General features: G+C 35.6%; 1 long non-coding RNA gene across 1 annotated transcript in view; it reads right to left on the bottom strand.

Moving 5' to 3' along the window:
* The window catches only part of LOC130455164 (uncharacterized), a 30018-nt gene extending 23432 nt beyond the window's left edge, over positions 1-6586 (bottom strand). Inside the window, exon 1 of the long non-coding RNA XR_008913096.1 lies at positions 5827-6586. This is a non-coding gene — a long non-coding RNA (uncharacterized LOC130455164). The remainder of the gene's footprint in view (positions 1-5826) is intronic.
* Positions 6587-15194: the final 8608 nt, after the last annotated feature.

The raw sequence follows: 15194 nt of genomic DNA, 5'->3' as shown, positions 1-15194 counted from the left end.
GACAGTTTGGGCCCAGGTTGTAAAGGGATTCACATGCCAAATGAAGGCGTTAGTATTTTATCCTAGAGGTAATTAGGATCCATTGACCTATATTTAGAAGGGGAACAACAAGTCAGAATTTTACTTTAGGAATATGATTTTGACAGCTGTGTGGAAGACGGATTGTAGAAAGGAAAGACATGAGGCAGAGATCAATTAGGAGGTTATTCCAATAGTTCAGGTGAGAGGAACTTGGAGCCTCCAGGAGGGTGGTATATAGTAGAGAGAAGGGGACATTTAGAAGAAATGCTATGGAAGAAGAAACAATAAGAGTAGTCAAAGGACTAGATAGGTAGAGTGAGAAAGAGTGAAGAGTTGAGGGTGACTCCAAAGTTCCACATCTTAGTGACTGGAAGAATGATGGGGCACAGAGAAGTTTGGAAGGGTGGGTTTGGGGGGATTGATAATTGATGGTATATACTATATTTGATAACTGATCCTTTAATGTAATTCTCAGCTCTTCTGTTTTTGCTTATCTTGTGCTACTTCATGGCAGGGAAAACAAACAAAAAAAGAGAGCAAAGAACGCATCATCCATTGACCTGGAGCTCTCAACCAGCCCACGAGTACCTGCTAAGATGATATGGGATCAGAGTGTAGGTGCACTGGGGGAGAGAGGATATTTTCTACTTTGACACAATTTCTTCCTGGAGCACAAAAGAAAAAATTAGAAACTTACACAGGGAAAGTGGCATTAGCAGGAGTTGGATGATAACAGGTGAAGGAAAATTGTGTTTAAAACAAGCTCTATGTGCATGGCATGAATCCAGGAGTGTGCTAGAGCCAGCTCAAACTGCTACAGAGCTGATTATTAAATTTTCAGTGTGTACATTTATACCTCAGAAATTGATGAACACTGCCAATCAAGGCTTAATTAATTATTTTGTGGATTTCTAGCCTCGAGATAGTGATAAAGAAAATGTTAACAATGCAGATTAAACTTCAAAGTGTGTTGTATATAGGTTTTTTGGGGGGAGGATAACTATTTGTTAAACATTTACCAACTCACACTTGCATGTGTCCTACTCTCCTACTGGCTCGTCACATAACTCCGAGTCACCCAAAGACTCTTTAGGGAAATAGACACCTCTTTTCTTTAGAGACCACTGATTGACATCATTGGATATATATGGATACCTATGGTACACCAATAGACTATACATTATAAATAAATAATAAAAGTAATAATCATAAAGTTGTTTAGTGAACATGTAATTAGAGCAAGGGGAGTTGAATGGTCTTATGGGATATTTCACCAAGGCTTGGGTAGAGTCTGGAGAATGATTCCTATGACACCATAGTACACACTTTTTTGTAGACAGAATTCTCACGTCTCCCAGCTATAACTCCTTTCTCTCAGAAACTATGCAATATAAATATGGAAAAATTCTCATTTGCTATTACTGAGCCTCTTTTTCTTATACTTCAGATAAACCATGATTTTTCTGTCAACATTTACAAAGAATTTTTTTTTCTTAGATTTAGGGTTTGTCTTATAAAAGTTTTACTGAAGTTGTTGTCTCTATATTGGGATTTGGGAGATCTCTTACTCCCTTGATAAAGTTTGAGAAGCAGTCTAGTCTCCTCAGCAACAAGTTATTTACAAACCATCGATGGAGCTGGGTTCCTCTTATACACAACCAATTCCATTCCCTTTATGTCCATTCTGATTAGGTTCAACTTTAGACCTTGCCCCCCAACCCTGCTGATGTCCTTTTTTTATAACCTGCAGCCCTCTCCGATATACTGACCGTATTCAGTTGAGTTTGTACTGAAAAGGAGAAGCTCACAATTAGAGTGTACTTCAGGGTTACCAAAAGGGTATTGAGCCAAGTTGTTAGAAGCTCTCCACTGTGTGAAATGACTTTGATATAATTTTTTATGATTTTAGAATTCCTTTATCTGTGTACCAGTTATATTGACTCCAGTAAATTGCAAACTTTTTGAGAACAAGGACTATTCAGCTTTCTCTTTATGACTACCATCATGCCTGTCCCATGATACTGTAATAAATTTAGAGCTGGATAGACCTTAGAGTTCATTTAGTCCAAAAGTTTTACAGATGAGGAACCTGAGCAGTTGAGAAGGGGAATAAAATTTACTAAGTGCCTACTATGTGCCAGGTCCTATATTAAATGCTTTATAAATATGATCTCATTCAAGATATTAAGTAGTTTGCCCAAGATTACACAGGTAGGAAATTGCAGAACCATCATTCACATCTGACTCTCTCTACTCCAATATGGTACTCTTTGTTTATGCCACACTGACTTCCCTTAATAAATGTTTATAGAACTGAAATGAAAACATTTTACATACATCATCTAGCAGTAATCCTATGAGTTAGATGAAATAAATATTATTATCCCCATTTTACAGATGAGTCAGAGCATTTAAATAATTTATAAAATATTATGTGGCTAATAAGTTACAGAAGTAGAATTCCAGCCTTCTGAATTCCAGGTCTTCTGAATTCCACCGTGGGCCTCTTTTCACTCCATCAAACTGCCTCTCAGTATCTGTTGAGTGCTAATGCTGAGAAAGGCAGCCTCCTTGGGGTCAGAGTTCAAATCCCTCCTCTGCAACATACTGGCTTCATATTGGCTAAGTGACAATGGGCAAGTCATTTAGCCTGCTCTTCATTCATCAGGCCATTATCTAAGACAATTGTTGCCCAACAGCTGTCAATCTGTAGTAGTAGAGGCAATTTATTATAATCTAGAAAAGAGAATGATACTATTTTGACACCTTCCTGAATGCATAAAAATGTAGTTGAAATAAAATATGGCAGAGTCAGAGGTGGAGAGGGACATAAAAGAGAAACTACCAATGTTAAAAGTCCAGCTGTTACAGGACTCGTCACCAAGTATTTGTGAGCAGAAAAATGAATGCAGATGCATACGAAATAGGAAACAGGATAATTCAGGGTAAGGATGAGTGATGAGGGAAGCATAAAACATTGGCCATGAAACAAATATTATAGGGAAACTTTACGAAAGGATAGGGTTGATCCTCATAAGTAAAGCAAGAGAAAAATGGAGAGAAACTGAAGAGATCGAGATAAATAGAATACTTTCAAATGGAAAGGGAAGGAAAGGTCAGTGAAGTAGGTAGTGGAGTTGCTAAGAGATGGAAAAGATAATTTACTGACGGAAGAGGTATAGAGTTTGTTTTTCAAACATTGATTTGCTTATTTGTTTAAAATAGGAAGGTGGGAGCAGATGTCAGGAGAGGACATAAATTTCCCAAGAGTGGCAAGAGTCCTGGCCCCCAATGCACACTCAAGAACAAACATAATGAAACCTTCCCACAATCTAGACCTGTTTTATGGCAATTCTGAAGACAGAGCAAAAGAGACCTCACAAAGACAGAAACAATGTATTATTAATTAGCAGATAGAAATTAAGCAATTGCTTTAAAATTCATTTAAAACCAGTATTCTCATTATTTTGTGATGGATGTTAAGATTATTTCTTCTCGCTGGAGATGAATTAATTCTAACAAAGGTCTATTTTAACAGATTTGTGTTTGTGCCAATAACTCATCCTGTGAAAGAAGCTCAGTTAAAGTCAGACAGAATTCTTGAGAAATAACTCACAATTCAGGTGCTTTGGATAAGCTGTTCTGAAGAAACTGAAGTTATACTGTTTTCATCATCACTAACTATATTTCCAGAATACTTCATTCTAGTGAAACAGTAAATTGAAATTTTCCAGATACATCAGATTATATTTGTTACTATTATTGTTATTGTTGCTGATAATAATTCACTTTTCAATAACATTTCAGTATTTCATAAGAAATATGAAACAAGATGATTCAGAATAAGGATGAGTGATGAGAGAGGATGATGATAGTAATCTATAAGTACTATTGTCTTCATTTCACAGATACATACATTTGTATCTTGTAAGATTCAAGGTCCTCTGATTGCCAAACAAATGCTCATTATATTAGTCAATGCTTGCTTACTCATACTACAACTCAGAACTGTACCTAAGATGGAATGAATGGAGTTTTGTACTAGGGATCCAACTTCCATTGTGGCAACAATCTCTACATCATCTCTCCAAGACCTCCATTGGCCCACACTGTACATCTGTTACCTTCAACATCTTATCACTGTGATGCCTCTCTTCTACCCTTAACTGACCAGGGTTACTCCTCAAACACTTTTGGACTAAGGTTGGACTACTCTTTTTCCCAGTCCACCTCCTGCCCCCAACTGCTTTATATTCAAGAAAAAATATCCAGTTGTGGCGTTATTAAAACTGTTCTTGAGGAAGGGGACTTGGACCAATAATGACATCTGTTTACTTCTGGTCCCCATTGCTCCCCCCATCAAGAAAGTATCTCTCGCTCTCTCTCTTTGTCTCTCTCTCTGTCTCTGTCTGTGTGTGTGTCTCTCTCTCTTTATATATATATATATATATATACACATATATATATGTATATACATATATATATTTTAAACATAAAAAGAGTTGTATTTAGGAGAAACCAAGTTAAAATTGATATTAAGGGAAATCTTGAAGGAAAAATCACAGAAGGGAAGCTTAGAGTGGGGGATGAACACAATTTCAACTATGTTGTCTTAATGACACGGAGATTTATGGGCTGATTGCTTATGTAAGATCCTTAATTGTCTCTTAGCAACATCTAAGAGATTACTCAATAGTCAGAGATATATTATGTTAGAAGTAGCAGGGACTTTCAGCAAATATCTGGTATGATATTTCCCAAAGAAAACTATACTGTAGACTAATTTAAAAACCTAAATTGCGTACTGTAGATTTCACTGAGGATGGATAAAGAGAGGAGGTAAAAGAGAAGTTGGTTTTTGCTTTGTTTTAATACACAGACTACCTATGGTAGTAAAAATTATTGCAGACGAGTAGAAATTTGGAACAGACTATCAGTGAGCAAATAGTCATCATCCACATTTCTATAGATGGAGAGTGGTCATAATTTGCTTTCTTCACAAAAGTGCTGTGGGATAACTAATGCAAATATTATCATCCTCATTTTGCAGATGAAGAGGGTGAGGCTTTGCGATGGTAAGTGGCAGGTCCTATCCATAAGAGTTGGAGATAGGATTCCAACTCAGGTCTCCAGATCCCAAGTACAGTACTTTTTATATTGCTCCTTTCTACCTCACTGTTTTAACCGAATTGCAGCATTTTATATGTGATAATGGTGTTATGATATACTAAATTGGTGAGCAGGCAGGGAAGTATCAATCATTCATGCTTCTCCTACTGCTATGCTAGCTAGACTCTCTAGCCTCTCTCTCAGACTCCACCCCTTTTGTGCTTTCAAAACAATTCCACAAAATGTTGGCTACATCCTTTGGTGCCATCACAGTCACCACTATTGACTCTTTAACCTAGAGAAGCCCTGGGCAAAGTTTTTTTCTCTGCTTCATATAGTTGTAAAAATGAATCAATAACTATTCTCTCTCTCTCTGAGCCCTCAGATGGAGGTGATACTCTGAAGAAAAATGACTAGTTTTAAATACCTTTTTGCCTTCCTAGGTATTCCCAATTGTTCCTTTCAGTGTAGCATTCAAATAGTAACAAACAATAATACACACAGATTGGTAATACAGTTTGGTTAACATCCTTGTAGCTGTCTGCTGAAGGAACAAAGTAAATGTTTGAACACAACAAGGTAAATAGATTTTCAAGAAACAAGGGTAAATCACCTAGCCCTCTTCCTCTGGCTTCAAAGAATAAAGTTATTCTCTGAGATGTCAAGAGTTTGGGGTAGAGGAGTGAATGCTCTTACCTTTACCCAGCTGCAAACAGAATATGTCTTGTGTAGGCAAGTCAATGCTTGGATATTCCTCCTCACCCCACTTTTTTATTTGTGTGTTTTCTTTCTGTTAAGTACAGTCTTGTGAAAATTTTGAAAGCCTGGAGGCTGATGGTCAAAATCATGGCATCTCCCACCAACATGGCAGCTGCAATGGTATCCCAAAGAGCATCAGTGTCTGAAAGGGAAATGTCTACATCAGGAAATTTGACCATTGTCAGAAAAGAATGTCTAAGTAGCTGCAGGGGTAGACTCCTGTGATGGGACGAGTTGGCATCACAGAGAAGGAGATCGTCAGATAGAATACTGAGATTGGCATATGATTAGTAAAAGTGAAATATGAGTGATTAAATGGCAGCCTTGTAAGATTATTTAATGTCCCAACAAGTCTTGAAAATTAGTCTTTCAACTGATTTTTCTAGCAGTAATATTACTGAATTCTATGCTAATCATTCTGTAATGAACGTTATGAATCTTTTGTGCTTAGAATTCCCTCTTCTGCATGGAAATAGTGGATCTATTCCACACCCCATTCATGTTTGTATATTCTGTATCCTTTTTTACTCTGCCCTTTTTTGAAGTAGGGAATTGTAAACTAGAATCAAAAATATAATTGTTCCTAGAATTGCTCTAGAGGGAGTGACATGATAGTGAATGTGAGAAGTGGGGGAAGGATACTCTATTGAGAATTTAGGTTCCCCAAAAATGGACCGAGTAGTATACGACCACTGGATAGATAACCTGAGACCTTCTGAGTTGTCTCTAGCTCTATTCTATACTCACAAAATTTTAATATATAGATAAATTTTAATTTTAAAAATTATAATTGTTACCTCTATATTCTAGCCTATATTCATACTTTTTATATAAATGGGAAAATAATTGTTAGTAGTAGTCAATGTTATATTGGTTACCTATTTTTTATATAAATGAAGTCTGAGATTCCACCCCCCATCCTTGCCTTTGATATCTTCCCTTCCTTCAGATACCTTGTGAATCAATCTCCATTTTACATATGAGAAAACTGAGGCTCAGAAAGGTAAAGAAACTATCCCAAGGTCACAGGAGTCAATGGTAGAGATAGACTTATAAAACAACTGACTAACTCCTAATACACTGCTTTTTTCCAACTTCTTTTTAGTGATCTTATTTCTATTACTATGATCTTTAAAGGAGAAATTGAAGGAGCTTCAGGAGGAAATAGATAGTAAAACCATACTAGTGGGGGACCTCAACATTCCCATCAGAACTAGACAAATTGCACCAAAAAATTAATAAAAAAAGAAGTAGGGAAAGTTATTGAAATGCTAGAAAAATAGAGCTGTTAGATGTCTGAAGAAAACTAAAGAGGAATAAAAAGGAATATACCTTCTTTTCTGCAGAACATGGTACATATACAAAGATTGACCATGCACTAGGGCATAAAAACATGGCAAACAAATGCAAAGAAGTAATAAATACAACTTCTCAGATCAAAATGCAATAAAAATCATAATTAATAAAAGTTCATGGAGAGGAAAATTTAGAATCAAGTGGAAATTAAATAACTTAATTCTTCAAAACTTGTGGTCCAAAGAACTAATCAAAGAAACAATTACTGATTTCTAATGAGGAGACGACATATCAAAATCTATGGGATACAGCCATGGGTATAAGTCTATCAAAATCTATGGGATAAAGCAGTACTCAGTGGAAAATTTATATCATTCTGTGCCTATATCAACAAAATAGAGAGGGAAGAGATTAATGAATTGGGCATGTAACTTAAAAAACAAGAAAAAGAACAAATTTAAAAAAACAAAATCTAAATTGGAAATCATAAAAATCAAAGGAGAAATTAATACATTTGAAAGTAAAAAGAACTATCTAGTAAATAAGGCTAAAAGCTGTTTTTTTCTATTATTATGGTTACAATACATATTTTTCTTGGTTCTGCTTTATTTTGCTCAATATTAGTTTACATATATATTCCCATAGTTCTCTGAATTTTTTACATATATATGTATATATATAATTTCTTATAGTGCAGTAACTTCCCATTGCATTTATATTCTATAGTTTTTGTTATCACTTATTTTTATATTAAACATAATAAATATAATACAATAATACATATGATTGTTTATAAATATGCAATAAAATTTAACAAAAATGCTTAACCAAGAAAAACAAATTCTCACATTAGCTATGTCCAAAAATTTAGGTCTCATTCTATTTTTTTCTCTTTCATCCCTCCCCAAGGAGGCAGGCAATATTATATAGGTTGTACATATATTATCATATAATACATATTTCCCTGTTTGTTATGTTGTGGAACAAGACACATATTGCTTACACTAGAGAACAACTGAAGGAAATAAAAGTGAAGAATGGTATTCATTTGGATTCCAAACGTTCCTTTTACAGTGGTGGATATCTTTTTTGTCAAGAATCTCTTGGAGTTGTCCTGGATCCTTGCCTTGTTTATAATCATTAAGTCATTCACAGTTGATCATCATACATGATTGTTGTTACTGTTTACAGTATTCTTCTGGTTCTGCTCATCATATTTTATATCACTACATATATGTCTTCCAAGGTATTTTTGTGATTGCCTTCTGAACAAGTCATGGTATATGATTCTAATGAAATACTATTGTACCTTATGCATTGCTTTTTAACAATGCTATCCCTAGGGTAAATCAATTCCATTGTTGAATTGCCCTAGTGATAGGAGGGCAGTGGCTAGGGTTAAGAGAGGAGCAGAAGGGTCCACTGGCTAGTTAAAACACCTAAGACTAATGCATGTAAGAACAAATACTTAATCTCACCAAGGAAGCTTAGATAGATATATGAATACATATGTTTAGATATAGAGATACATTTATTTATACTGTGGACACATAGTTGCAAGCCTGTGGTGAGAAGGACGTGAATTAAAATGTGGCCTCAGACACTTACTAACTGTTGACACTGGGCAAGTCCCTTAACCCTGTTTGCCTCAGTTTTCTCATCTGTAAAATAAATGAGCTGGAGAAAGAAATACCAAGATATTCCAGTATCTTTGCCAAGAAATTCCCAAATGAGATCATAGAGTTGGCCATGATTAAACCACAAAATTTATATTGTGGATAATAAATGTAGATATATTATATGTGTGTATAAATATATGTATATGTGTGTGTATAAAGATATATACACAGACTTAGTCCCTTATGTAAAGATGGACTCAAAATCTAGAAAGGTTTTTCTGGTTTGATAAATACAATAAAAGGAGGAATATCAATAGGCTAGAAGAAGACAGAACCTCATCTCCCAGGCTTAGTTTAGTCCAATGTCTTCTTCCATCTAGTCATTATTAACATAAGAGAAAAAGCCTTTGGAAGTTTGCTCGAAGAGTAACCTCTCAATAGATGGACCAGTGAACAATGCTCAGCAGCAGCCAGGTTAGATTAGAGAGGAACAAGAGCCAGGGGTAAAGTACAATGGCCTCTCCAGAATGTATCAGAAGCCCTGAAACATTAGTGACATATTTTCTTTCCACATGTAGACCCTGCTCTATGCATGTTTCATAGTGTGTGTGTTCCCCCATGTCAACTTTTCTAATTCATACTATGAATATTCCTAGGAGAGTATATACACTGGGTCCTTAGAAGGAAAGTTATGGCAAATAATCTGGGCAGCATACTAAAAAGCAGAGACATCATCTTGCTGACAAAGGTCATGCATTCAAAACTATGTTTTTTCCATTAGCAAGGTATAGCTGTTAGATCTACACTATAAGGAAAGCTAAGCACTACAGAATTGATGCTTTCAAATTATGGAGAAAACTTTGAGAATCTTTTGGATAACAAGGAAATCAAATCACTCAATATTTAAAGAAAAAAATTCAGACTTCATTGCAAGGTCAAATACTGAAGCAAAAGCTTAAATATTTTGGCCACATAATGAGAAATCAGAACTCCCTGATATTGGGGAAATGAATGAAATGGAATCAACAAACATAAACATGGATCAACTGTGACATATAATCAACAAACATGAACTTGGGTAGACTTTGAGAAATAGTGGAAAATAGAAGAGACTAGGGTGCTATGTTTCATGAGGTCACCAAGAGTTGGACACAGATGACCAACTGAATAACAACAATAAATATACCAAATTTATGGGGTAAATATTTTACTGTTACTTTTTTATGTTTCATATTGTTAAATAACATTTTTCTGGTAAAAAGAAACAAGGATAAGTTTAAGTCCCCAAGGAGATATCAGGCTCTTGCCTATATATTTGATAAAGGATCTACAAAACCATTACTTGTCAATTAAAAACTTTGGGCCATTTTCTATCAGCAAATCCAACATTTCCATCATCTTTCTCAAGTTTTCTAGATTTCTCAAATAATATATTATGTTGGGAAGTACAGAATTTCCAATAGTTTCAATGATCAAAAATAGGATGAACTACACAAAACTGAGGAAGGGAACAAAATGGATTAGAAGTCAAAATTCAGCAATATGTTTATAAGAAATAAATGTTCACACAGTAAAAAATAAGAGCTGAAGCTAATAAAGTAATATAGAATAAAGTGAGAGGAGCCAGAATATACCAAAATATCAATGTTATAAAAATAAACTATTTTGAAGAATTTTATAGATTGGTGAAGAAACAGTAGAATAAATTATACAATAAGAACAACACTCAATAGACAAACAACTTTGGAAGCCATAAAATTTCTGATCAATGCAATAGCTATACATGTAAACATGCTACCCATCTCTTGTCAGAGAAATGGTACATTCAGGGCACAATATAATTGTTTCTTAACACAACCAATGAAAGGCTTTTGTTTCCTTGATGATACATACTTACTACAAGAAATTTGTCTTTCTTTCTTGTCAGGGAATTAGGAAATAGAAAGAAATGATATTTGTTCATTTAAAAATAATTTTTAAATAGTGGTCTAATATTCAAGATATATAACTAAATGATACAAATATAAAAGAACCATCGACTTTTTCCATTAGGTAAATGGTAAAGAAATATGAACATGCAATTCTCAAAAAAGAAGAAATCTAAGCTATCAGCAGTTGCATAAAAATGATACAAATTGCTAGTAATAAACATGATACAAAGTTAAATAATTCTGAAGTATTTTATCTCACTTTGCATCCATATCAGATTTGCAAAGATCACCAAGAGAAAAATACTAATTGTTGGCTGGGCCTATTGGAGAATGGATTCACGAATGTACTGTTGCTAGAAACATAAAATGGTTCATAAATTCTGGAAAGCATTTTGGAACTTTGTCCCTTAAGTCCCTAAAATGTGTATATCCTTTAACCCAGTGATATTTACTAAGTATATGCCACAAGAAAGATCAAAGAGTGAAAGGATTCACATAACAACAATTTTTGTGGTAGCAAAGAATTAGAAAGAAATTGGAAGTCCAATGACTGAATGGCTGAATAATTTATGGCTTTATAAATTTAATGGAATATTATTTAGCCATGGGAAATTACAAAGGGACAGATTCAAAGAAACCTGCGAAAACTTGAATGAACTAATGCAGAGTAAATTGAGCAAAATCAAAACAATTTAAATCATGATCATAAATTGTAAAAGAAAACAACTTTGAAAGACTTAAGAAAAATGCTCAATGCAATCATTACCCCAGAAGAGTGATGATAAAGCATTCCTCCATCCTCTAGATGGCGAGTTGGTAGGCTAGTTGCAGAACGCACCACTCATTTCCAGATATGAGCATTACAATACAAATGTATTTTCTTTTAGTATATGTTTCTTATCAGGGAAGGCTTTTTTACGTGTGTGCTGGGAGGAAGCCAGGAAGAGAGCTGAGGAACAGAGAACAGAAAAAAATAATGCTGATTTTTTTTAAGGGAAGAAAAGAAGATAAAGCAAATGTAGCATTTCAAAATATTGTACACAGAAGAAACTAGAAGGAGATTCAGAGGGATAAGGAGAGAAATGTTTGTACTACCAAGTTATGTTTAATATATTAGAAAGGATGAATTATATTTATTTGAATCTCAGTTTCATGTATAACTGTCATTTACTGGCCTTCTTTATTTATGAAAAAGCTCATATGTGTTTAGAATTTTCTAGTTCATAATACTTTTTTAAAAAGAGACTATTCAAAGGTAAGTAGTTTGGCCTGACCAAATTAAATTACCTCCTAGCGAATCCTGAGAGTTAACCTATACCTTTGGCTTCTACCAGAGCTGTTCTGGTAAATATTTAACAGCCAACTCCCAAAGAGTACCCATGACACATTTTTAAGTCTCATCTACATTATTAATATTTTCTCCAGCACTTTCTTAAATCTAGACAATCAACAAAACAAGAAAGCAAACCCTGCTTTGTAACATTCTGACTTCCAAGGTATAAATGCTCACACAGAAAACAACAAACTGTAGCTGGCTCCAACACACACTAGTCATCTACTACCAATAACAGAAAATAATGATTTATGCTTACAACTCTTCTCCAGAAGAAGGTGACACTTAAATGCTCTGTCTCAGCCTTCCCTTGTTCTTAAAAGCTCCTGGAGTAGGAGAGTTTATTTTCCAAAGCACTCTGAAAATATAGATAAGGGGATCAGATAAGAAAGAAAAGAGCTTCATTTATCCTACTTAACAATTCAAGTTAGCAAACATTACTACATTTAAGGCCCTGAGAACACAGAGGCAAAAACAAATCTGTCCTTGCCCCTAAGAAGCTTACTTTCTAAATGTTTATAGATAAATAAATACTAAGTGAACTGATGGTAGAGAAAATAGTAACAGCTGGATATGAGGATTGGCTCCAGGAAATAACAGGAGCTATACTAAAAATTCTAAGAGAACAGGAGGGAGGACAGAGTGAATATCAAATGTCCATAAAGTTTTTCTATAAACTTAATCAACCCCTAAAATTTTTACTAAGTTTTCTCCAAATTACGTTATCAAGACTAAAGTTCTTGAAAGAATTCCATATGAACTGGAAAGACCTCCAGGAATTTATGCAGAGTGAGAGGAGCAGAACCAGGAGAACATTGTACACAGAGACTGATACACTGTGGCACAATCGATTGCAATGGATTTCTCTACTAGCAGCAATGCAATGATCAAGGACAATTCTGAGGGACTTATGAGAAAGAACACTATCCACATCCAGAAAAAGAACTGTGGGAGTAGAAACACAGAAGAAAAACAACTGCTTGATCACAAGGGTCAATGAGGGCATGATTAGGGATGTAGACTTAAACGATCACCCTGGTGCAAATATCAATAATATGGAAATAGGTCTTGATCAATGTCACATGTTAAACCCAGTGAAACCGCACATCAGCTATGGGAGGGAGTTGGGGGAAGGGGAGGGAAAGAACATGAATCTTGTAACCATAGAAAAATATTATAAATTAATTAATTACATAAAATTTTCTCAAGATAAAAATAAGACTATAATTTCTTATCACTTCCTAATAGAAAATAAAGAAAAAGGAACCCACCCTCCAGGTCTCAAATACCTGCCATTTAGTTTTATACATTTTTGTTCGGTGTAGAGAGCTCCCTAATTCCGCAACAGGTCTGAGGCTTATTGGTTACTCTCTACCTGGTTTGTGCTACAACTTCTTGGAGCCACAGGTGAGAGCTGGGTGAAAGGTGGACACCAAAGATGAATGAGCAGCCCTGAAAAGGGCTCAGCAAGCCCTCAAAACTGAGGGAGTAACAGAGACCAAGTCCTCCCTGAATGCATGTGAAAACTTCCCCAGCAGAATGGACAGAGGAGAACAATTTGTTCCAGTGGCCATAAAGGCAGCTGTGGAGCACTCAAAGCTGTCAAACAGTGAAGACATCAAGGTCATACACTGAATCCTGAACCATCATCAGTCTTCTTGATTTTTTTGTCTTGCCCCTGGACTTCTATAACTGGAGGAGGAGAGTGAGGAGAGTGATAACTGTGCAACTTTGCCTCACTTAAATCAATTCACAAGTAAGCCATCCCTTCATGAAATCATTGTTCCTCTTAAAAAACAGAGGATGAACAAGTTTTATATGCATGTAGGAGTCTAAAGGAGATCAATTTCTGCTGAAATTTCCAAAAACAGTCTAGTCTACTCAACCTTCCAGCACCAAACCCAGGGGACTGTTCCAGTTCCAGGCGGAGACAGTATGCTCTACCTTCATCTTACCTTTATCTTGGACAAGGAAGGGCAGAACTCTCCTACAGACTAAGAAGTGAGTACAGAACAGGTGATGAAGGTTCTCCAAAGTGTATGGATTCTACAGCAAGTGTGAGAGATGGAGAAGAGAGGAGCCACTGCTCCTGGATTTGCTATCACAATCAGGAGCTAATCATGAGAATGTCACCTGGGGCTGGGATGAGAGGCTATAGCCATCTGAGTTTGTCTAGAAGGATATGCCTGACATTACCACATTCCCTTCTATTCCCCATTTATTCTTCGCCTTACGAGAAAGACTTCCTACTCTAAAGTGTCTCTCTGTCTTTCAAAGTTACACATATTGTTTAATTGGTTTTGAATGCAACCAAGATAAAAATTTTGATTGATCATGGCCACTTCTATTTGTCTGTTTCATTACTGAGGACTGAAGAGCAGAAAGAGAGATACAATGAAGTATAAGAGAAAAGAGACAAAGGAAACATTGTGGGGGAGAGAGGGCAAGAAAGGAAGAGAGAGGGAGAGATTTTGTCTATATTTGCCAAGATCTTGCTAAAGGAACTGATAAGAGAGAACCTTATCAATTGTTAACATTTTACAAAATTCCAAAAGTAGGGAAAGCATGGTTCTGGTCTTTTTCCCCCTACTTCAAAATAAAATCTTGCAGCTGGTGGTTCAGTGGATAGAGAGCCAGGTCTGGAGAAGAGAGGTCCTGGGGTTCAAATTTCCTTTTCAAATTTTTTTTTCCTTTCAAATTTTTCAAATTTTAAATTCAAATTTCAAAGTTTCAAATCACTTCCTAGTTGTGTGATACTGGACAAGTCACTTAACCCCCATTGCCTAACCATTACTGCTCTTCTGCCTTGAAACTAATATTTAGTAGAGATTTTAAGACAGAAGATAAGGGTTCAAAAAATAATAGTTCCTAATTAGTGAGGGACTGTGTTTATTGCAGTTACATAGTCCACTGTTCTCTTCTACATATACTCAGAGCCATCCTCCATAGGGATGAGGGTGGTGACTAGGGGAATAAGTTCATGCTGATGTAACAAAGGTGGGTAGAAACAAGTGGTAATGGCCATAGTCCAGGAGTGGAGGCCAGAGAAGAAATGGGATTCATGTCTGCTGTTGTCTTCTGCACAAGCTCAACAGGTGAACTTTCCTGCCTTATACAAGTAACAAC

This window comes from Monodelphis domestica, chromosome 1 (assembly GCF_027887165.1).
Source record: "Monodelphis domestica isolate mMonDom1 chromosome 1, mMonDom1.pri, whole genome shotgun sequence".
NCBI classification, from domain to species: domain Eukaryota; kingdom Metazoa; phylum Chordata; class Mammalia; order Didelphimorphia; family Didelphidae; genus Monodelphis; species Monodelphis domestica.
The sequence above is the reverse complement of the archived record's forward strand: the minus strand, read 5'-3'. Positions and strand labels throughout refer to the sequence as shown.